We start from the raw sequence: 26,955 nt of genomic DNA on the forward strand, positions 1-26,955 counted from the left end.
AACAAACAAAAAACATATGGTTATCTCACTAGATGCTGAGAAAGCATTTGACAAAATCCAAGACCACTTCATGTAAAAGTCTTGGAAAGAACAGGAATCCAAGGCCCATACCTAAACATAATAAAACCAATATACAGCAAACCAACAGCAAACATCAAACTTAACAATGGGAAAATTGAAGCAATCCCACTAAAATCAGAGACTTGACAAGGCTTCCCACTCTCCCCCTACCCATTAAACATAAAACTGAAAGTCCTGACCAGAGCAATTAAACAGCAAAAGGAAATCAAAGGGATATAAATTAGAAAGGAAGAAGTAAAAACATCACTATTTGCAGATGACATGATAGTATACTTAAGGAACCCTACAACTTCCACCAAAGAATTCCTACAGTTGATAAACAAGTTCAGCAAAGTAGCTGGATATAAAATTAACTCAAACAAATCAGTAGCCTTCCTATACTCAAAGGACAAAAATGTAGAAAAAGAAATTAGGGAAAAGATACCCTTTACAATTATCACAAAACTATGAAGTACCTTGGTGTGACTCTAACTAAGCAAGTGAAGGACCTGTATGACAAGAACTTCAAACCTCTAAAGAAGGAAATTGAGGAAGATCTCAGATAATGGAAAGATCTCCAATGCTCATGGATTGGAAGGATCAACATTTTAAAAATGGCCATCTTACCCAAAGCAATCTACAGATTTCAATGCAATCCCCATCAAAATTCCAACCCAGTTCTTCATTGAGTTGGAAAGAGCAATGTGCAATTTTATCTAGAATAACAAAAGAACAATAATAGCAAATGCATCTTCAACAACAAGAAAACATAGGAAGAAATCACTGTCCCTGACGTCAAGCTATATTACAAGGAAATAGTGCTGAAAACTTCATGATACTGGTACAGAAACAGGCAGGTGGATCAATGGAATAGATTAGAAGATCCAGAAATGAGCCCTCAGTTATATGGTAAGCTGATTTTTGACAAAAGAGCTCAAAACATTCAATGGAAAAGGGACAGCATATTCAACAAATGGAGTTGGTCCAACTGGCACTCAGCATGCAGAAGAATGTAAATAGACCCTTTCTTATCTCATTTTACAAAGCTCAAGTGTAAGTAGCTCAACGATCTCTACATTAAACCAGGTACACTGAAACTATTAGATGAGAAGTTATGGGAAACCTTAGAACTCATAGAAACGGGAGAAAATTTTCTGAACTGAACACCAATGGCTCCAGCTCTATGGTCAAAGATACATGGACTGCAATGTTCATTACAGCTCTATTTATAATAGCCAGAAGCTGGAAAGAACCCAGATGCCCACTCTCCCCCTACCTATTCAACATAGTACTTGAAATCCTCGCTGGAGCAATTAGATAGCAAAAGGAGATCAAGGGGATACAAATAGGAAAGGAAGAGATAAAAACATCACTCTTTGCCAATGACAAAATAGTGTACTTGAGTGACCCCAAAAATTCCACCAGAGAACTTCTACAGCTGATAAACAAATTCAGCAAAGTGGTTGGATTCAAAATAAACTCGAACAAATTAGTAGCCTTCCTATACTCAAAGGACAAACATGTGGAAAAAGAAATTAGGGAAAAGGTACCCTTCACAATCGTCACAAAAACTATGAAATACCTTGGTGTGATTCTAACTAAGTAAGTGAAGGATGAGCCCTCATGTATATGGTCACCTGATTTTTGACAAGGAGCAGTAAACATTCAATGGAAAAAGGAAAGTCTATTCAACAAATGGTGCTGGTCCAACTGGCACTCAGCATGCAAAAGAATAAAAATAGACCCTTTCTTATCTCCTTGTACAAAGCTCAAGTGTAAGTTGATAAAGATCTACACATTAAACCAGATACACTTAAACTCTTAGATGAGAAAGTAGGGAAAACCTTAGAACACATAGGCACAGGAGAAAATTTCCTGAACAAAACACCAATGGCTCAAGCTCTAAGGTCAAAGATTAACAAATGGGACTTAATGAGATATCAAAGTTTCTGTAAGGCTAAGGACATCGTCAAGAAAACAAAATGGCAACCAACAGAATGGGAAAAGATCTTTACCAACACCACATCAGATAGAGGTCTAATATCCAAGGGTATACAAGGAACTCAAAAAGCTAGACACCAGAGAATCAAATAACGCTATTAAAAAATGGGGTACAGAGGTAAAGAAAACGTTCTCAGTTGAGGAACACTGAATAGCCGTGAAACATCTGAGGAAATGCTTGACATCCTTAGCCATCAGGGAATTGCAAATCAAAACAACCCTGAGATTCCACCTCACACCAGTCAGATTGGCCAAGATCTAAAAATCAGATGACAGCAGTTGCTGGAGAGGCTGCGGAGAAAGAGGAACACTTCTCCACTGTTGGTGGGGTTGCAAACTAATACAACCACTCTGGAAATCAGTCTGGCGATACCTCAGAAAATTGGATATAGTACTACCTGAAGACCCAGCTAATCCACTTCTGGGCATATACCCCAGAGACACTTTAATACACAACAAAGTTATATGCACCACAATGTTCATAGCGGCTCTATTAATAATAGCCAGAAGCTGGAAAGAACCCAGATGTCCTTCAGTAGATGAACGGATACAAAAATTGTGGTACATTTACACAATGGAATACTACTCAGCCACCAGAAACAATGACTTAACCAAATTCTTAAGAAAATGCCTGCATCTAGAGAATATCATTCTGAGTGAGATAACCCCATCACAAAAGAACAGACATAATATGCAGTCACTGAAATAAAGAAAAAATATATATATATATAAAGAAAACTATATATATATATATATATATATATACATATATATATATATATATATATATATATATTTGTTTGGTATATATATATATACCAAACAAGAAGACTTTGACTATTTCCATGTTGCGTTTTGTTTTGCATGTACTTTATGCTCATGGTAACTATTAGGTTTTCAATGCATACTGTCAAGTCCTTGAAAAAATCAAGTACTGACTAAAAAATATATTCACATAGTTTTATGTAAAAATTATTTTAATATCTGAAAAAAGTACTGACAAAAATGTATAATTTTAAGCAAAAAATGTATAAAATCTGTACATTTATCTTTGTTTTGTAAAATAAAGTCGTTTAAAAAAAAAGGAAAAAAAAATCCAGCAAAACACACACACACACAAAAAAAAAAAAGAAAGTGTATGGAGTAAAATCCAGGAAAGGTGATAACATTCAAAATGTAAATAAACTATATACACAAACATGCAATATTAGTTTCAAATTTGTATTTTTTCTATTGCATATTTCAACACTTATGGTACTCTTAATTCTAAAATTTACATGCAATTTTATTGAATCCTATTTCTCCTTGTTTAATCTCTTTAATATAATGGATTGTGTATGTAATTTTCCTTTGTATGATTTCTCTGATGGTTGCTTTGAAATTAATGTACAAAAAATTGTAACATCTGCTTTCCTCTGATGGCATCTGCTGAATGTTTTCTTTTTGATGGGTTATAATCTTTCCTATTTCCCCCTGGTAAACATCATGTATGAATTGTAATAAAAAAGTTTGTGTATTATACCCAAACCAAAAACATAAGAAGAGAAAATTTTCTCACAACAGATGAAGCACATTAAAAACAAAACAAAACAAAATAAAACAACAACAACAAAAAACAAACCGTGAACAATTAATGACCTATAATAGAAACTTGATGTAAAGGGGGGAAAGTGAATATTTTATCACAGAAATTAATATACAAAAATTATCCCTCCTTTAAGTGTCCGTTGCTGAACCACCCACCAAAACACAAATAATCTGGCTCATATAAATCTAACAGTGTGAAGATATGTAAACAAATATCACATGACCGTAGGTGTGTGGGTTCAGTTTTCAGTCTTTTATTAAAACTTATGAAACAGGTTTATCTGTTAAATTCTCACTCAACCATTCTTCATAATGTTTCCCATTTCTGGACAGTATTAATCTTTAGAATAAATAGGCAGTGTCTTCTCAGTGGCTACCTAGCTACAAAGTATCCCTAACCTGGAGGTAGACATACTCAATTTCTTCATTAAATCCAGCAAAGGGAAACTGTAAGGAGCAGAAACAAAAGTTAAAAAAACATTATTGTCATAATTTATAGATTTATGACTTTTTAAAAACTATTTATCTACACAAAACATTTTGAATTAAGCCTTCTATACTCTTGGCCATTTTTATTTGAAATGTCTAAAAAAAATCTATAAATAGACTCAGAACCTTGAGTTTGCTATCTGGCCCTTAACTAGTATTGTTTAAACAACTAAAACCAGTGTATAATAGCAGTTATAAGTCTTGCTCTAAGACTTGCATTCCCAAATATATTATGTAGGTACAACACTTATATGAAAGTAATAGTACTAAATTAATTTCAAGTTTGTATGAAATTATAGCACTGAAAACCTTAAGTCTGTATCAAATAAATTCTATACCATTGTAAAGATGAAAACTTCAACTTTGTATCAATTACAAATATTTTTACCAATGTAAGATATGATGTTTGCTTAGTTACCAAATAAAGGTTATGTGGCTGTATAAATCAATCTGGCTAATTCCTCCCTGTTAAATTATGACCATTTCTAAATTGTTATAAAAACAACCTTACAATAACCACCTTAACACCTCAACACCCACCACCAAAGTCCAGGGAATCATGGCAAAAATATGTCATAGCTCCTTTAAGTTGAATAAATAAATGTTGAGAAATTAGAGATGGGGAAAAGAATGAGAAAACCGGACATGCCTCAAGAAGAAAGTCACACTGGCGGTTGTTAGAGTCTCTGATATCTGGAATTAGGCCAGTTCAGCATTCTGAAGACAAGCTTCATCATATATATATATAAATTTTTATAAAATATATAAAAATATAAATTTTTAATATTGAGGTATAGTTTTGGTTGGTCCTCTTGAGTTAAGTTTTTCAGGTGGCCACCTCTATGAAATATGAACCATATATCTTTGGAAGGCACACAGAGCCAAATCACACTTTTTAGAAACACAAAAAAAAAAAACCTTTCTCCCAAAATAGCATTTCCCTTAGTCAGCAACTAGAATATCTTGTGTCTTGTATTCTATTCTAGAGAAATAATATAATCATAAAGCTCAGAATCACACCCATTTTGAAATTTAAAACAATATAGAACAATGAATAAACTAAAAAACTGAAATATTTTATTCTTAGGCCTATAATAATCATGTCAAGAATTCAACTCGAATTCCCATGGATCCCACATCAAGAGAATATGAGTCTTGATATACCCTCACTAGCCAGCATCTGATCAACACTGTGGCCTTACTGGGACAATTCACAAAAAAATTAACTTACTATCATTAACAAATCAATAAATAAGCAACTTGTAAGACCAGGAACTTAGCCCAATATATTTCTATCTGTCCAGCACTCAATCTGGAACATCAGAACTTCACTTATTAATAACGTCCCTAATATATGTCTTTATTAACTCTGTTTGATGTACAGACTTCTATCTGTAGAAGTTATAAACTGCAGGTGAAAATTCCCATGTGATTTAGTTTAACCCTGTTCTCTCTTCTTCTAATTAGAAAAAACAGACTTGACTTGTACATTAATTTTTACACAATCTTTAAAACAAATAAAACAGTTTCTAATACATTTTCTTAAAATTCTGCCAAATTAACAAATTCAACTGCCGGTTTAAGCAGTACCATTTGTTGAAAATGCAGTCTTTTCTTGACTGGATTGTTTTAGCTCTTTTGTCAAAACTCTGAAAAAGGAAATCTCAGGCAATCTCAGAAGATGGGAAGATATCATGTGCTCTTAGATTGGCAGGATTAATATAGTAAAAATTGATATCTTGAAAAAAGCAATATACAGATGTACAGAAATCCCCATCAAAATTCCAACTGAAATCATCATAGAGTAAGAAAGAGCAATTTGCAAATTCACCTAGTGGTCAGCATGTAGAAGAATACCAATCAGTCCATTCTTATCTCCTTGTACAAAGCTCAAGTCCAAGTGGATCAAGGACTTCCACATAAAAGCAGATACATTTAAAATTATAAAAGATAAAGTGTGGGAAGTTCCTTGAACACATAAACAAAGGAGAAAATGTCCTGAACTGAATACCAATAGCTTATGTTTAAGACCAAGAATAAACAAATAGGACCTCGAGAAAATGCAAAGCTTTTGTTAAAGGGTACTTTAAAAAAAACGAAGTGGCAATCAATAGATTGGTAAATTATCTTTACCAATCATTCATCTGCTGGAGGGCTAATATCTAATATACACAAAGAATTCAAGATGTACAACTCCAGCGAACCAAATAATGCTATAAAATGGGGTACAATGCTAAAGGAAAATTCTCAATTTCCTTCTTTAGAGGTTTGAAGTTCTTGTCCTACAGGACCTTCACTTGCTTAGTTAGAGTCACACCAAGGTATTTCATAGTTTTTGTGACTATTGTGAAGGGTACCTTTTTCCTAATTTCTTTCTCCACGTATTTGTCCTTTAAGTATAGGAAGGCTACTGATTTGTTTTAATTGATTTTGTATCCAGCCACCTTGCTGAACTTGTTTATCAGCTGTAGGAGTTCTCTGGTAGAGTTTTTGGGGTCACTTAAGTACACTATCATGTCATCGGAAAAGAGTAATGTTTTTATCTCTTCCTTTCCGATTTGTATCCCCTTAATCTTTTGCTGTCTAATTGCTCCAGCCAGGACTTCCAGTACTATGTTGATAGGTAGGGGGAGAGTGGGCAGCCTTGTCGAGTCCCTGATTTAGTGGGATTGCTTCAAGTTCCCCACCTTTAAGATTGATGTTGGCTGTTGGTTTGGTGTATATTGCTTTTATTATGTTTAAGTGTGGACCTTGGATTCCTGTTTTTTCCAGGACTTTTAACATGAAGGGGTGTTGAATTTTTTCAAATGCTTTCTCAGCATCTAGTGAGATGACCATGTGATTTTCTTCTTTGAGTTTGTTTATATGGTGGATTACATTGATAGATTTCCTTATATTAAACCATCCCTGCATTCCAGGGATGAAGCCTACTTGGTCATGATGAAGGATCGTTTTGATATGTTCTTGGATTAGGTTTGCAAGGATTTTGTTGAGTATTTTTGCGTCTATGTTCATAAGTGAGATTGGTCTGAAGTTCTGTTTCCATGTAGGGTCTTTGTGTGGTTTAGGTACGAGGGTTATTGTATCCTCAATAAATGAGTTGGGTAGTATTCCATCTGATTCTATCTTTGGGAATAGTTTAGAGAGTATTGGTGTTATATCCGCATTAAATGTCTGATAAATTTCTGCACTGAACCCGTCTGGACCTGGGCTTTTTTTGGTTGGGAGGCTTTTGATGACTTCTTCTATTTCTTTAGGTGTTATAGGGTTATTTAGATGGTTCATTTGGTCTTGATTTAAATTGGGATCTTGTATCTGTCTAGGAATTCGTACATTTCCTCCGGATTTTCCAATTTTGTGGAGTATAAGTTTTTGTAGTAGGATCTGATGATTTCTTGAATTTCCTCAGTTTCAGTTGTTATATCGCCACTTTCCTTTCTGATTTTGTTAATTTGTATACTCTCTCTTTGCCCTCTAGTTAGTCTGGCTAGGGGTTTATCAATTTTGTTGATTTTCTCAAAGAACCAAATCTTGGTTTTGTTGTTTTTTTCAGTGATTCTTTTTGTTTCTATTTGTTCTATTTCTGCCCTAATTTTGATTATTTCTTGCCCTCTATTCTTTTTGGGTATATCTGCTTTCTTTTGTTTTAGGGCTTTTAGCTGTACTGTCAGGTTGATGACGTAAGCTCTCTCCAGTTACTTTTTGGAAGCACTTAGGGCTATGAGTTTTCCTCTCAGTCCTGCTTTCATTGCATCCCATAAGTTTAGGTATGTTGTGTTTTCGTTTTCGTTGAATTCTAGAAAGTCCTTAATTTCTTTCTTTATTTCTTCTTTGGCCCTGATATCATTTAACAGAGCATTGTTTAGTTTCCATATGTACGTAGGCATTTTGTTGTCTTTGTTGTTGTTAAAGACCAAATGTAGACCATGGTGATCTGAGAGGATGCATGGGAGTATTTCAATCTTCTTATATCGATTGAGGCACATTCTCTGTCCAATTATGTGGTCAATTTTTGAGAAGGTGCCATGGGGTGCTGAGAAGAAGGTGTATTCTTTTACTTCAGGATGATATGTTCTGTATATATCTATAAATTCTATTTGTTTTAAAGTCTCTGCTAGTTTTTATGTGTCCTTGTTCAGTTTCTGTTTCCATGATCTGTCCATTGGTGAGAGTGGGGAATTAAAGTCTCCCACTATTATTGTGTGGGGTGAAATGCATTTTTTGAGCCTTAGTGGGGTTTCTTTTATGAATTTTATTTGGAGCATATATGTTAAGAATTGAGAGTTCCCCCTGACAGATTTCCCCGGTAATGAGAAAAAGTGTCCTTCCTTATTTGTCTGATAACTTTTGGTTAGAAATTTACTTTATTCGATATTAGAAAAGCCACTCCAGTTTGCTTCTTGGGGTTGTTTGCTTGGAAGTTTTTTTTTTTACCACCGTTTTACTCTGAGATAGTGTCTGTCTTTGTCTCTATGATGAGTTTCCTGTATGCAGCAAAAGGCTGGATTTTGTTTATGTATCCAGTCTGATAGCCTATGTCTCTTTATTGGGGAGTTGAGACCATTTATGTTAATAGATATCAAGGAATAGTTGTTTCTGTTTATTGCCATTATTGCTTTTGTGGGTTGAGTTGTGTCTGTGTCTTTTTCTTCTTTTACTTTTCTTGTTTAGAAGTTTTCTTGTTTAGGAGGATCTCAGAAAATGGAAATGAGCCCTCACATACATGCTCACCTGATTTTGGCAAAGGAGCCATAAACATTGAATGGAAAAAGGACAGCCTATTCAACAAATGGTGCTGGTCCAACTGGCAGTAAACATGCAAAAGAATGAAAATAGACACTTTCTTATCTCCTTGTACAAAGCTCAAGTGTAAATGGATCAAAGATCTCCACATTAAACCAAATACACTGAAACTATTAGATGAGAAAGTAGGAAAAACTTTAGAACATATTGGCACAGGAGAAAATTTTCTGAACAAAACACCAATGGCTCAAGCTCTAAGGTCAAAGATTAACAAATGGGAATTAATGAGATTGCAAAGTTTCTGTAAGTCAAAGGACATTGTCAAGAAAATAAAAGGGCAGCCAACAGAATGGGAAAAGATTTTTCCCAACTCCAAATCAAATAGTGACCTAATATCTAAGGTATACAAAGAACTCAAAAAGCTAGACACCAGAGAACCAAATAACCCTATTCAAAATGGGTACAGAAGTAAACAAAATGTTCTCAGTTGAGGAATATCGAATGGCTGAGAAATATCTGAGGAAGTTCTCGACATCCTTAGCCATCAGGGAAATGCAAATCAAAACAACCCTGAGATTCCACCTCACACCAGTCAGATTGGCCAAGATCCAAAACTCAGATGACAACAGATTCTGGTGAGGTTGCGGAGAAAGAGGAACCCTTCTTCACTGTTGGTGGGGTTGCAAACTAATACAACCACTCTGGAAATCAGTCTGGCGATACCTCAGAAAATTGGATATAATACTACCCGAAGACCCAGCTATTCCACTTCTGGGCATATACCCTGGAGACACCTTAGTACACAACAAAGATATATGCACCACAATGTTCATAGCAGCTCTATTTATAATAGCCAGAAGCTGTAAAGTACCCAGATGTCCTTCAGAAGATGAATGGATATAAAAATTGTGGTATATTTACACAATGGAATACTACTCAGCCACCAGAAACAATGACTTGACCAAACTCTTACGAAAATGGCTGCATCTAGAGAATATCATTCTGAGTGAGATAACCCAATCACAAAAGGACAGACATAATATGCAGTCACTGATAATGGGATGCTAACCCCAGAGGCTCACACTGCCCCAGAAACAACTCACAGACTGTATGAAGTCCAAGAAATAAAGTAAACAAAACAAAACAAAAGAAAAAAATCTTTATACAACAAGAAAACTTTGACTATATCCATGTTACATTTTGCTTTACATGTACTTTATGCTCATTGTAACTATTAAGTTTTCAATGCATACTATCATACCTTAAAATATATCATGTACTGACTAAAATATATATTCATAGAATTTTATGTAAAAATTATTTTAAAATCTGGAATAAAAAGTACTGACAAAAATATATTGTATAATTTTATGCAAAAATGATTAAAATCTGTACATTTATCTTTGTTTTGTAAAATAAAGTTGTTAAAAAATTCTCAACTATGAAATATTGATTGGCAGAGAAGCACCTAAATAAATGTTCAACATCCTTAGTCTTTAGGAATTTAACTAAAACAACCCTGATATTCCACCTCACATTAGTCAAAATGACTAAGATCAAAAACTTAGGTTTCAGCAGACACTGTGGTTGTGGAGAATGAGAAACCCTCCTTCATTAGTTGTGGGAATGCATGCTGATACTACACTGAAAATTACTCTGATGGTTCCTCAGAAAATCAAACATAGTGCTACCTTAGGTTTTAGCTATACCACTCCAGGGCATATATCAAAAAGATGTTCTGACCAGTAAAAAAGACACAGACTATACTATGTTCATAGCAGCCGTATTTATAATAGCCAGAAGCTGGAAGTAAAACTTATGCATTTCAACAGAGGAATGGAAACAGAAAATGTTGTAATTTAACACAATAGAGTATTACTCAGCTATTAAAATGAAGTGGGAGTGGATTGGTGAGAGCAGGAGTGTGATGGTTAATATAGGCTCTGCCCAGAGATTGGCACTATTAGGAGATGTGACCTTGTTGGAGTAGGTGTGTCACTGTGGGTATGGGCTTATGCCCCTTACACTAGCTGCCTGGAAGTCAGTCTTCTGCTAGCAGCCTTCAGATGAAGGTATAAAACTCTCACCTCCTCCTGTACTATGCCTGCCTGGATGCTGCCATGCTTCCACTTTGACTCTAATGGACTGAACCTCTAAAACTGTAAGCAAACCCCAATAAAGTATTGTTCTTTATAAGACATGCCTTGGTCATGGCAGCTGTTCACAGCAGTAAAACCCTAACTAAGACAGGGAGCATCTTCATAGAACCAACGAAAGGGGATGGCAGTGGAGAGAACTGGGGCAGGTGAAACATTTGAAATGTAAATACATAAAATATTCAGTTAAATAAAAACACATGAACAAATTCTGTACTTTGACTTACATTATCCCAGCAATTATTTTTGTCTAGTGACATATTATATGAGGAAAAGTGGTTCACATAGTAACCCTGAATTTCAAATAGTGTTTGTCATCTTGATGTGTTTATTTAGATGTAATATTTGGTATATTTTTATGGCATTGTTTACATTTAATTTAGGGTCTATTTTAGTTTGAATTGGGATGACAATTCGGTCTTAACTAATGTAGCTTCTGTTTTTAATTTAATTGTTATGTATTATAATATACTCAAAATTTTTGTCTACTTGTGTTACTTAAAAATAGGACTTTTATAGAAATAGAGGTTATAGTTTATTGTTTACAGAAAGGAAATACAAAAATATCTGCACATACTCACAAGAGACCAGTTGAATAACACAAAGAGTAAGTAGATGGATGCATTTAATGTCTGAACTCATATCACCATGTTTGGTATTTGTATGCATGTGTGTATATCTGTGTGTGGATGCAAACAATTTAATAAGAATGCTATCACTCAACTGAAATGTCATTATGAACAATGTAGTTTCTTCAGAAAGATCTACGATAAGTCATAAGTTACTGCTGGGTGTTCAGTGCCTTAAGAAGGTGAGATATTAAGAAATGTAATTCTTCTCAAATGCAGATACATTAGAAAGGTGTTACTTCATTTACAGAGAAAGATTGAACATAAGTATTTAGTTATTATATTTTTTTAAATTGGCCTAATGTAGATCATATAACTCTTCCCAAACTTTGTATGTAGTGGAGATGATTTGGGCTTCTATCCTCCTGTTTCTACCTCTATTTAGTAGGACTATTGATATACACTATAATTCTCAACTCTTTCAATGTTGGACTAAATCTGTATACTTTACAGGAAATTATTCTACCCATTACTCAAAACTTTATTTTTAGCTCAAATATTTTAAAATGCATGTGCAACGCTTATGTTTTGCATCCAAGTTAAGAAAATACATTTTTCTGTTCTCAAATTTATTAAAATCATACATGTGTTAAAACTCCTAAAACATCTTTATAAACAATAATCTGGGTAGTAGATTTGCACTGAATTACAGCACTATGCTATCACTTTTTATGATGAATGTTTGCTAACACTAGCATAGTCATTGTACACACATATATACACACATACATGCATAAGTACATATAATAATTTGTGTGTACTAATCTAAAAGTAAGTTTATACTGATATCTGTAACAGTAATCAATCACCATCTGCAAAATCATCCTAATCTTCCCTTGGATGTCTGTGCTGGGTAGTTTCATCTAAACTTAACACAAGCTAAAATCTTCTGAAAAAAGAGACCCTCAATTATGAAAGATAACGGTTCCAGGATATCAGTCTGTAAAAAATCCTTTAAAGCATTTTTCTTAATTAGTGAGTTATGATAGAGGGGCCAGCACATTTTGGGTTCATGTTTTCATAGCATGACAGGTCTACAAGAAGGCAAGGTGTGTGAGCCATAAGTAACCCAACAAGAAGTATGCCTCCATGGCCTCGGCATCCTGCATCCAGGTTTCAGCAAGGCTTGAGTTTCTGTCCCAAATTCTTTTGATATTGAACTATTAAGTAGAAGAGTATGCCAAATAAACCCTTTTATCCAAGTTGATTTGCCATGCTGTTTCATCAATCAATGAAAAGCTAAGATGCAGGAGCAGTACAAGGACTGACACTGACTCATTTGCAACTTATCATCTGTTTACTTAATTATATGGATTTTCTTAATTGCATGATTTGCATGGGTGAAATATATCAATTAATAACTGCATATCATTAAACAACTATATCATTAAATAACTTTAAGTTATTTAATGAGTGTACATTTCTCATGTGTACTTTCTTTTATATCTACTCATTTAGAATCTATCATGTCAAAAGTTCCTTCATTCAGCATCTTTTTCACATTCACCTTCAGTAAGGTTGGTTCATGTATTAGTAATAACATTAGATTGTTTCACTGAACAGTTTTATCACATTCTACAATTTATTATGGAATTCCTTGACCTGCTAAATTATGTTTAAATATCCATGCATAATGTTCACTTATTCACACGTTCAGCTTTAAAATTCTATAGACTTTCTCAAATGCATAATGTCATATAGTCACAATTATGTCATACATAATAATTTCATGCTTCATAGATTGAAAATGTTGTCAGTGATTAATCTAATCAATGCTCTCACCTTCAGCCTCTTGACAAACACTAACTGTTCTAAAGTCACTATAGATTATATTTTCTAACAAGTTATATGTTGTGGGTACAATGCATGTGGCCTTTTCATTTTACATGGAAGTTTCCACTTGTAATTCAGGATGTGACTTGATAGCTCATTACTTTTTATTGCCAAACAATAACCCATTTTATGAATGAATTTTGTATAACCATTCATTCATTGAAGGACATGTTAGTGACTTCCAGTATTTCCTGATTTTAAGTAAAACTATATAAAACCTGTATGTAACTGAACTGGCAAACATTTTCCATTCATTTAGGGGAAAATCAAGATTGCAATTATAAATCAAATGACAAAGTGCTTTATAATTAAAGAGAAATTGCTTTATTATCTTACAAGATGACTTCATCACCTTGTATTCTTATCAGCAAGAAATCAGAAATTCCAGAGATATGCATTGCTGCAAGTAATTAGCCTTGTGAAAATTTCCATTTTATTCATTCTAATAAAGGTACAGAGATAAATCTTGGTTGTTTTGAATTATAATTTAATCTTCAGTGACAATTGGTCTTCAGACTCCTCTCTAATGAATACTCATTATTTTCATTTTTAGAGAGACATCCTGATATTTTTCTAACTTTAAATGGATTATTTTTTTTAATATTGATTCTTAAAAGACCTTCACATATTTTTTATACAAGTCTTATAACTATACATGTATATAGAAACATACAAACACCTTGGGATGAAGTCTTAATGTCTCCTGTAAATTAATAAAGAAATACTTATACTATTATTGAATACCAGTGTAGTTCTTTCCTCTTGAAAAGCAGAATCAATAAAATGAACACATATTCTTAAAAGTGATGAAATAGATTAGTTTACAGTGTTTCATGTTGGTCTACACAGTAAAGTTTGCATGCTGAGAAGACTGAGAAATCATAGCTTTTCAACTGGAAACCAGCTACTCAGCAGCTGGTACTGATGATCTTGAGAAGACCTTGAGATAGGGTAGATTTTGCATGCAATAGAAGGCTTGGGATGCTGTGTCCAGATGCCAATAAATAATGGCAACAACAACACCATCAATATAATAAATAAATTTATCAGCAAGGAGTAAATGTGGGCAGGCAAAAGCAGAGCTGAGTTCCATGTTTTCCTGAGTTTTCCTTACATTAGGTTGAAACTAGTATATGTGAGGCATGCATATGTTTTAGAGAAGCTGTGGTTCCACATTCTCTGTTTCCTCCAAGGGTACCCAGGTATCAAGGATGATGTAGAGTCCAGAATGGGTTGAATCTGCAGGATCCAGGTCTGGCTATGTGAGAGAGGGGTGAAAGCAGCAGGAGGTGTCATTCTCCAAGGATTTTAAAGAAACAGTTTTCTTAGATGGTCTTAGTGTATGCACACCTTTATTCCTTCATTCAGGGTGGGCTTGTATGAATGCATTTAATCACGGTGGACAAAGATTACATATGAACTTGAAAAGAGGAAAGAAGTTTTCAAGGTGAATACAAATTTGGCTGGAGTTTAAAGTACTGTGAATGTGTAATTCATGTAGATAGACATCCCAAGAAGCCCAGGTGCTTTCAGAGAAGGTTCTTAGCAAGAAAGAGTAAGTTGAACTTGCACTCTGCCAGGCACTATGCAACATTTCTCAGATAGAATATTGGGGGTCAGGAAAAAACCCTGGTAAGAAATAGTCATGCTCTGGCTTTGCCGAAAGACCCAGATCAGTCAAAATGACAATGAAGATTAAACATTCCATTAACTTCACTTTTTCTATACTTTATGAATTCTATTTTTGTTTGTCTCAAAAGCTCACCATTTTCTATGTTCTTGTATATCTTACATGTTTTATCTTATAACATTCATATGATTCATTGTACAATTTGCAGTGATTTTTTTTTTGTTAAAGACTCCAACTGAGCACTTAACACATTCTAAAGTTTTATTTTAAACACTGATGTCTGTTTATTCAGTATTGTTTGATTTTGAAGACTCCCATTTAAATCATGGCAGACACCACTGTGTGAGTCTGCTTCTCTACACTGAAAGCTTCTCCATTGATTCATTTGTGCATCCATTCACCAACACCATAGTACACTTGTTATTATTATTATTGTTATTATTAAATCAAAGCATGTATTTGTTGGTAAATTATAAATTTTTATACTTAAAACATTGCTGGGATATTATTTGTATGTCAATAAGAACATTTGGGAATATTTAACATTATAAGTAAAGCAAGCTTCTTAATAATAAAGATCATGTTGAATTCTTCAATGAGATTATTTTGTATATATATATATATATATATATATATATATATATACTAAATTAATTTTGTTACATTTTTTGATAAAATGTTTTTTCAAATCAATGCATAGACAATTAAACATATAATTATACATAATAAATATACATATATGACAAATGTTTAACAATTATTGGAATTATAAACCATTCCAATAAATCATGGGAATCCTTTTTTTGTTTTGTTTTCTTTTGTTTTGTTTTTTCTTGGACTTCACACTGTCTGTGAGTTGTTTCTGGGGCAAGCCTCTGGGGTTAGCATCCCACTATCAGTGACTGCATATTATGTCTGTTGTTTTGTGACTGGATAATCTCACTCAGGATGATATTCTCTAGATGCAGCCATTTTCTTAAGAATTTGGTTAAGTCATTGTTTCTGGTGGCTGAGTAGTATTCCATTGTGTAAATGTACCACAATTTTTGTATCCATTCATCTACTGAAGGACATCTGGGTTCTTTCCAGCTTCTAGCTATTATAAATAGAGCTGCTATAAACATTGTGGTGCATGTATCTTTGTTGTATATTAAAGTGTCTCGGGGGTATATGCCCAGAAGTGGAATAGTTGCGTCTTCAGGTAGTAGTATGTCCAATTTTCTGAGGTATCCCCAGACTGATTTCCAGAGTGATTGTATCAGTTTACAACCTGACCAACAGTGGAGAAGTGTTCCTCTTTCTCCGCAACCTCGCCAGCATCTGCTGTCCTCTGAGTTTTGGATCTTGGCCAATCTGACTGGTTTGAGGTGGAATCTCAGGGTTGTTTGGATTTGCATATCTCTTATGGCTAAGGTTGTTGAGCACTGCCTTAGATGTTTCTCAGCCATTCGATATTCCTCAATTGAGAAATTTTGTTTAGCTTTGTACGCCAGTTTTGAATTGGGTAGTTTGATTCTCTGGTGTCTAGCTTTTTGAGTTCTTTTTATACCTTGGATATTAGGCCTCTATCTGATGTGGAGTTGGTAAAGATCTTTCCCATTCTGTTGGCTGTCGTTTTGTCTTTTTGACAATGTCCATAGCCTTACAGAAACTATGCAATCTCATTAAATCCCATTTGTTATTCTTTGACCTTAGCGCTTGAGCCATTGGTATTTTGTTCAGAAAATTTTCTCCTGTGCCTATGTGTTCTAAGGTTTTCCCTACCTTCTCATGTAATAGTTTCAGTGTATCTGGTTTAATGTGGAGATCTTTGATCCACTTACACTTGAGCTTTGTAAAAGGAGATAAGAAAGGTTCTATTTTCATTCTTTTGCATGCCGAGTGCCAGTTGGACCAGCACCATTTGTTGAATAGGCTGTCCTTTTTCCATTGAGAGTTTACAGCTCATTTGTCAAAAATTAGGTGACCATATACATGAGGGCTAATTTCTGGATCTGCTATTCTCATCCATTGATCCATGTTCCTATTTCTGTACCAGTGCCATGCAGTTTTCAGCACAATTGCCTTGTAATATAGCTTGAGGTCAGGGATAATGTTTCCCACAGATGTTTTCTTGTTGCTGAGGATGGATTTCGCTATTCTAGTTCTTTTGTTGTTCCATATGAAATTTCACATTGATCTTTCCAATTCCATGAAGAACTGTGTTGGAATTTTGATCAGGATTGTGTTGAATCTGTAGATTGGTTTTGGTAGGATGGCCATTTTCAAAATGTTGATCTTTCCAATCCATGAGCATGGTAGATCTTTCCATTATCTCAGATCTTCCTCAATTTCCTTCTTTAGAAGTTTGAAGTTCTTGTCATACAGGTCCTTCAATTGCTTAGTTAGAGTCACACCAAGGTATTTCATAGTTTTTGTGACAATTGTGAAGGGTAACTTTTCCCTAATTTCTTTCTCCACATGTTTGTCTTTTGAGTATATGAAGGCTACTGATTTTTTGAGTTAATTTTATATCCAGCCACTTTGCTGAACTTGTTTATCAGCTGTTGGAGTTTTCTTGTGGAATTTTTGGGGTCACTTAATTACACTATCATGTCATCTGCAAATAGTGATGCTTTTACCTCTTTCTTTCCAATTTGTATCCCCTTGATCTCCTTTTGCTGTCTAATTGCTCCAGCCAGGACTTCCAGTACTATGTTGAATAGCTAGGGGGAGAGTGGGCAGCCTTGTTGTGTCCCTGATTTTTGTGGGATCGCTTCAAGTTTCCCATCGTTAAGTTTGATGTTGGCTGTTGGTTTGCTGTATATTGCTTTTGTTATCTAAAACAAAAGAATACATATCTTTCTCAGCACTTTATGGCAATATCTCCCAAAATGACCATATCATCAGTCACAAAACAAGCCTCAGTAGATATAAGAAGACTGAAATACTCCCATGCATCCTATCAGATCACAATACACGAAGGCTGATTTTTAATAACAACAAAGAAAACAAAAAGCTCATATATACATGTAAACTGAAAAATGCTATACTCAATGTTCAAAGAACAAATAAAAAAAGAAATTAAGGATTTTCTAGAATTTAACAAAAATAAAAACACAACATATATGAAAATGAGAGGCAATGAAACAATACTACGAGGAAACTCATAGCTCTCAGTGCATCCAAAAGAATCTGGAGAGAGCATACACTAGCAACTTGACAGCACAGTTTAAAGTACTAGAACAAAAAAAAGCAGATATACCTAAGAAGAGTAGATGGCAAGAAATATTTAAATTCAAAGCAGAAATTGAACAAATAGAAACATTAAGAACCATTAAATTAAACAACAAAAACAAAAATTGGTCCTATGAGAAAATTAACATTATTAAAAAACCCATAGCCAGACTAACTAGAGGGTAAAGAGACAGTATCCAAATTATCAAATAAGAAATAAAAATGGAGACATAACAAATGAAACTGAGGAAATACAATAAATCATCAGATCCTACTACAAACACATATATTCAACAAAACTGGAAAATCTGGAGGAAATGGATTCATTCCTAGACAGATAACATATATCAAATTTAAACCAAGACCAGAAAAATCATCCAAATAAAACCATAATACTTAAAGAAATAGAATCAGTCATCAAAAGACTCCTAAACAAATAAAAATCCATGCCTACCTGAACACCCAGTTATTCAACTTCTGGGCATATACCCCAAAGAAGCTCCAACATACAACAAAGACACATGTAGCACAATGTTCATAGCAGCCCTATTTATATTAGACCGAAGCTGGAAAGAACCCAGACGTCCTTTAGTAGATGAATGGATACAAAAATTGTGGTTTATTTACACAATGGAGTACTACTCAACTATTAAAAAATGACTTTATGATATTCCTAGGAAAAGGCATGTATCTTGATAATATCATCCTGAATGATGTTACCCAATCACAGAAGAACAGACATAACTTGCAGTCACTTACAATTGGGTACTAGCCTCAGAAAGCTCTGAATCTCAAGAAACAAGTCACAGATCATATGAAGCTAAAAAAAAAAAAAAAAAGCAAGACCAAAATATGGAAGCCTCAGTTCGTAGAAAAACAGCAACATTAACAAGAACAGCAACAAATGTATAACACCCACTCAGATTGGGGTACACTTATGCCTTACATCATTAATAACTTAAGAACTAAGAAGATGGCCTTGTGCTAATTTTTGCTATTTAAAAATTATGACATCTAATCTATACACCCTAAGAAAACTTTGACTATTTCCATGTTACATTTTATTTTACATGTACTTTATGCTTATGATATTGAATAAGATTTCAATGCATACTATCAAACCTTGAAAAAATCAAGTATTGACAAAAATATGTTCATATAGTTTTATGCCAAAATGTTTTAAAAATCTGTACACATCTCTCTCTCTTTTTAAAATGAAATTGTAAGAGAAAAAAAAAAGAATCTAAATAACACAAACTAAGATAACTTGTCAATCTCAGAACCTAGTTCTCTCACCACAGCAAATAGTGGATAGCCCAACTCACCAGAAAAACAAGATTTAGATTTAAAAATCATACTTCATGGTGATGATGGAGGTCCTTGAGGAACACATAAATAATACTCTTTTTAAAGAAGTACAGGAAAGTCAGAGACACAGGCAAACATGGTGAAACCCTTGACACTCTCTCTCCACTATCTGGGGAGAGATCTTCAGGAACTCTGAGGGTGCAGGGATCACAGTGCAGTCTGTGATCAGACATTTTGAGCCTCCATTTGTGCCAAGAGCCACAGGCAGTGTTGGCACTTAGCCACTACGACTAGCATCTTGGCTAAATAAGGCTGAGTACCCAGATGAGATTTATGAGCATTCTCCCTCCTAGGTCCACAGATGAACTCACACTCTCTCTCCAATGACTATCTGGGGAGAGAACAGCAGAAACTCTCATTGTGCTCAGGGCTCACAGTACTCCTTGGGTCTGTACACTTCAGGCCTTTATCTGCACACAGAGCTAGAGCCAGCCCATTGCCATCAGAACTCACATGTTGTTCTTAGAGAGCTGAACATGCATCCCTCTCCAGAGCCCATGGCCCACAGATGCACAAGAGAGACAAGCTCCATTCAGAGACAAGATCAACTCACATCACATATAAGAAGATGGCAAGAAGCAAGCACAAGAATCTAAGCAACTGAAAGGAAAGCAACATGGAAACATCAGAGCACAGCTCTCTTAACACATCATGTAGTGTGTATACCAACACACCAGAAAATCAGAATTTAAATGTCAAATTATGCCTCATGTTGATGATAGAGGGTCTTGAGAAGCACATGAATAACCGTTGAAAGAAATTAAGAAGAACACTGAAAACAAAAGTACAAGGCACTAAAGAAATGGTGGAAAACACAAGCAAACAGATGAAGGACTTAAACAGAGCCATTAAGTATCTAAATACAGAAATGGAAACAATAAAGAAAACCCAAAGTAAGACAACCCTGGATATAGAAAACTTAGAAAAAAAGGTCAGAAGTCATAGACACAAGCATCATCAACAGAATACAAGAAATGGAAGAGAGAACATCAGGGGCAGAACATAGAAAGCATTGACAAAACTGTCAGTGAAAATGTATAAATTCGAAAGCTCCTAACGCAGAACATCCAGGGAATCCAGGAAACAATGAAGAGACAAAACCTAAGAATAGTAAGTTCAGAAGAGAAGGAAGATTCCCAACTAAAAGGCCCAGTAAATATTTTTTATATTTTATATGAAAAAATATATAAGAAAACTTCCTTAACCTAAAGAAAGAGATAATCAAGAACATACAAGAAGCCTACAGACTCCAAATATATTGGACCAGAACAGAATATCCTCCTGACACATAATAGTCAAAACACCAAATGTTCAAAACAATGTATACTAAAATCAGTAAGGGAAAAAAGACAAGTAAAATATAAAGTCAGACCAACCAGAATTACACCAGACATCTCAACAGCAACCATGAAAGCTAGAAGATCCTGGACAGTTGTACAAACCCAAAAAGAACACACATGCCTAACCAGGATACTATATCCAGCAATATTATCAGTTACTACAGATGTAGAAACAAAGATATTCCAGGACAAAACCAAATTTACACAATATCTGTCCAAACATCCAGATAAAAAAGGATAATAGATGGAAAACTCCCAAACAAGGAGAAAAACTATACAATAGGAAACACAAGAAAATAATACTCTTGCAAGAAAAAAGAAGAAAGGCAAGCAAACATAATTCTACCTATAACAACAAAAATACAGGAAACAACAATTATTATTTCTTAATATCTTTTAACATCAGTGAACTCAATTCCTCAATAAAAAGATATACTGGACTGGAAACATAAAGAGGATCCAACATTTTGCTACATATAAGAAGTTCATCTCAGCAACAAAAACAGGAACTGCCTCAGAGTAAAACGTTTAGAAAAAACCTGTCCAGGCAAATGGTCCCAAGAAAGAAGATGAAATAGCCATCATAATATCGAATTAAATAGATTTTAAACGAGAAGTCATCAAAAAAGATAAAGAACACTTTTTACTCATCAAAGGAAAACTCAATCCAGATGAACTCTCAATCCTGAACATCTATGTTCTAAATGTACAGGCATCTACATTCATAAAAGAAACTCAACTAAAGCTCAAAGCATATATTGCACTAACAGAATACTAGTGGAAAACTAAAAAACCCACACTCATCAGTAGGCACATCATGGAAGCAGAAAATGAACAAAGACACAGTCAAACTGATAGAAGTTATGAACCAAATGATTACCAGAAAAATATAGAATATTTCATTCTACAAAAAGTATACACCTTCTTCTCAACAGCTCACTGCACCTTCTCAAAAACTGAAAATATAGTCAGCCACAAAACAGGCCTCAACAGATATGAGAACATCAATATATTCCCACCCATTCTATCAGATCCCCAAGGACTAAGGCTGGTCTTCAATAACAACAACAACAACAACAACAACAAAAAAAAAGGCGCACATGCATATAGAAGAAGAAAATTGTTCTACTTAATGATAACATAGTCAAGGATAACCAATATTCTCCAAACTATTCCACAAAATAGAAACAGAGGGAACTCTACAAAACTCATTCTTAGAAACCACAATTATGCTCACTTCTAAAGCACACACATACCCTATTAAGAAAGAGCACTTTATACCAATTTCACTAATGAACATTGATAAAAAATACTCAATAAAATTCTTGCAAACTGAGCCCAAGAACTCATCAAAAATGATCATTCACCATCATAAAGTAGGCCTCATGCCAGAGATGTGGGGATAATTCAATATACAGAAATCTGTGAACATAATCCTCTATAAACTAAATTCACTAAAGGGGGGAAACATTAGTATCTTTTCAGATGATAAGAAACCATTTGAAAAAATTCAACACCTCTTCATGTTAAAAGTTTGAAAAGGCCACCAGGAACATCAGAGATCCAGGGATGCAGGCCTGGTGAGACTACTGTATGAGTAGCCAAGGCACAGAGAGGTCTGGGCTGAGCACACAGAAGCTGCAACACCAGGATTGGTTCAGGGGAGCAGGAAATCTGCATTAGGGATGCAATTTCCACCCAGGGGGCCCATGTGTGTGCAGACAAAACCCTTGGGCCATTTGCCACAGGGAACAGCAGAGATCCAGGAACACATGACAGGTACACTGGAGAGACAGGAGGAACCAATCACTGACAAGACCACATAAAATCACACACAACAAGATGGAAAGAGGAAAGCAAAGGAACTTACCCAAAGGAAACCAAGACAAACTGGCAACGTCAGAACCGAGCTCTGTCATCACAGCAAACAGTGGAATGCCAAACACTCCAGAAAAAGAAGACTCAGGCACATAATACTACCTAAAGATGATGATGGAGATCCTTAAACAAGAACAGGAAGAAAAAAATAAAGAAATGGAAGCTTTTAAAGAAGAAAAATGAAAACCACACAAAGAACTCAAAGAACTGGATGAAAAGAGAACCAAAGAGATGAAGGAATTTAAGAAGGAAATTAAAATGGAAATTGAAACAATAAAGAAAACACACAAAGAGAAAACCCTGGAAGTGGAAAACCAAAAAAAGAAATCAGGAGTTACAGATAAAAGCTTCTCCAACAGACTACAAGAGATGGAAGATAGAATCTCAGGGGCCAAAGACAACATTGAAAACATAGACAAAACAGTCAGAGAAGATGCAAAAACAAAAAGCTTATAACCCAAAATGTCCAGGAGATCCAGGACACAATGAGAAGACCAAACTTAAGGATAATAGGAATAGAAGAGGGTGAAGAATATCAAGTAAGAGGAACAGTAAATATCTTCAACAAAATCATAGAAGAAAACTTCCCTACCCTTAAGAAAGAGATGACCATGAGCATAAAAGAAGCCTACAGAACTCCAAATAGAGTGGACCAGAAAAGAATTTCCTCTTGAAACATAATAGTCAAAATGTCAATTGCCCAGAGCAAAGAAAGAATACTAAAAGCAATAAGGGAAAAAGGTCATGTAACATATAAAGGCAGACAATTTAGAATCACACACGACTTTTTAACAGAAACTATGAAAGCTAGAAGATCCTGGACAGACATCATGCTGACCCTGTGAGAACACAAGTGTCAGTCAGCCCAAGCTGCTATACTCAGCAAAACTCTCAATCACCATAGATGGAGAGACCAAGATATTCCATGACAAATCTAAATTTACAAAGTATCTGACCACAAACCCAGCACTACAACAAATTATAGGTGGACAACTCATTGCAGGGAGGGAAACTACATCCTAGTATAAACAAGAAAACACCTAAGCAAGAAAACCAAAAGAAGAAAGACACACAGGCACAATTCTACCTCTAAAAGCAATAAAAGCAGGAAACAACAACCACTATTTATTAATATTCTTAATATAAATGGACTCAATTCCCCAATAAAAGACATAGGCTATTAGACTGGAATCATAAACAGAATCCAGCATTTGGCTGCAAGCAGGAAACTCAACTTAGAGACAAAGACAGACACTATCTCAGAGTAAAAGTTTGGAAAAAAACCTTCCAAACAAACGCCTCCAAGAAACAAGATGGAGTAGCCATTCTAATATCGAATAAAGTAGATTTTCAACCAAATGATGTCAAAAAGATAAATAAGGACACTTTTTACTCATTACAGGAAAAATTTGTCTGGAGGAAATCTCAATTCTTAACATATATGATCCTAAATCAAGAGTACCCATATTCGTAAAAGAAACCTTACTGAAGCTCAAAAAATACATTGAACCCCACACAGTAATAGTGGGAGACCTCAACACCCTACTCTCATCAATGGACAGATCATAGAAACAGAAACTGAAAAAGGACACAATGAAACTAGGAGAGCTTATGAACCAATTGAAATTAATAGACATCTACACAACTTTTTATCCTAAAACAAAAGAATACACATTATTCTCAGCACCTCAATCTAAACCACCATATAAACAAACTCAAAGAAAAATAACAAATAGTCATCTCACTAGATGCTGAGAAAGCATTTGACAAAATTCAACATCCCTTCATGTTAAAAGTCTTGTAAAGAACAGGAATCCAAGGCCCATACTTAAACATAATATAATCAATATGCAGCAAACCAATAACCAACATCAAATTTAATGGTGAGAAACTTGAAGTAATCCCACTAAAATCAGGGACTCGACAAGGCTGCCCACTCTTCCCCAACCTATTAAACATAATACTGGAAATCCTGGCCGGAGCAATTAGACAGCAATAGGAAATCAAATGGATATAAATTGGAAAGGAAGAAGGAAATTTGTATCAAGAGTGAAAATGTCCACAATGTTGAAATATGTGCTAAAAATTTGAGAGACAAAAAAATATTCACTGATATCAATTCATAATAATATTACTGAAAATAAGTTAGTTGAACATTAAATTTATATTATTTGATGGATGGTGGGAAGATCATCAGTGCCATTTCTTGATCAACATATCTTCACCTTATCTAAAGAAAGAATGCATAATGACTACAGTGTTTTAGTATTTATGTGTTTTCATATCATTTACATATCACGATAAGTAAAATACTTGCATAATAAAAAATTTCCCAAGTATATTTAATCATTTTAACATATCCTGAGGCTTCCTCTCAATTTCTGGAATGCAATAGAATCTGATGGAATTAAAGAACACTATACCTACAGGGAATTTAAGACACTATCATTTGTCAACCTGTCACAATGTAGACAATGATACCTTTAGAAGTACTGAGGACTTGAAGGAATGTAAAAGCTGACCTAGAAGTGGGTAACATAGAAGATGTCTGAGTGCTTTACATAAAACGGTCGGAATGTCTGTTCACAAGGTATGTTTAAAACTCATCTGTTGTCTAAGTAGAATCATATGCTGCACAATCAGTTTAGGTCACAGGTAAAGATCCTTGCTTCTAATCTTGAATGCAGCCAATTCCTGCACGTTTTCTCTGAAACTATTTCTAGCATTTACTGCAGTGATATCTGGGTGGCATCACTCTCCTCAGTATCTTCTGGAAGTGGCTTGCTACTAGTCAGAAAGAAAATCCAGTTCATTAGATACACGTAGAAAACATTCCCATGCAGGGCTTGATGTACATTGTAGAAGAAATGTCAAAATAGAAGGAACAGAGGATGGAAAGACTGTAAGGGCCGGAGGGTCAGGGAGTTTAATGTGAGACTGTGTCTCTGAGACAGCAGAGGCTATGTCAGTAAAGCCTCACCGACCTGGTCATTTAAATGTGATTGGAACAAAGATGAAATAAATAAATGTAGCAAACTGATAAGGGAAAGTCCACAAGTCCTAACTTTGCACAAAAGACTTCAGGTAACTGAAGAAAGATGGATGTGGAAGAAACTTTCTGTCCCAGGCGAAAAGCATATCAATTGGTTAACTGGTATAAAAGTGTATATACAAGTAACATTAAATAAGCTTAAGAGTTCCTATTTGTAAATAAATATATTTGTATATAAATATGCATATATAAATGTATATATGAATATATATATTGGATAGATGAATCTCTAACAGTTGATTTTTAAAAGTCTATGAATCTGATTGAGAGTGGAGAATAGCATATTGGCTTGCTTGGAGAGAAGAAATGGATAGGAGAAAATTTGTAATTAAAACAGTCTCAACAAAAAACAAATAAAATAGTCATATGAGCCAGTAAATTACCAAACTACTCATGGGTAAATCACAGATTTCAACTAATAGTGGCAATGGGTTGGAACATTCAGACAAAGTGGACACCAAATGCTGGAAGTAGTGTTGTCATTTAGAGATCATCACAGAGACTTGGGCAAGCCACAACGCAGAGAAATGATCAGATATCTAAAACATTCATTAACTAGCTCTATGCCCAGTCCTCTGTCTTTTTTTGTTTTTTGTTTTTTTGTTTGTTTGTTTTTTTGTTTGTTTTTTTTGTCTTAAAGGACTTTGGAGCTTATTCTAATGTATTCAATAGACAATACAATATATTCAATCATATAGGCAGAAATTTATTCCTAGTACACTGTGTGCTTTAAATGGAATTATTATGATCTACAGTAAAAATAAATTCAGTATTGAACAACATGGTATGTGTTAGGAATGGTATTTCATTATTATGTCAAAGGGAGACTCTTTCATTAGTGGTAATGCACCATGTACACAGTAAATAAATAGGAAAATATATTATATGTGCCTCATATAAAGAAATTGATTTTCCATAGGATTTTATTTAATGTCTTATTCTGGAAACAGGCCAGTAGTATTTTATAAAGCAT

This window comes from Micromys minutus, assembly GCF_963924665.1.
Source record: "Micromys minutus genome assembly, chromosome: 1".
Taxonomy (NCBI): domain Eukaryota; kingdom Metazoa; phylum Chordata; class Mammalia; order Rodentia; family Muridae; genus Micromys; species Micromys minutus.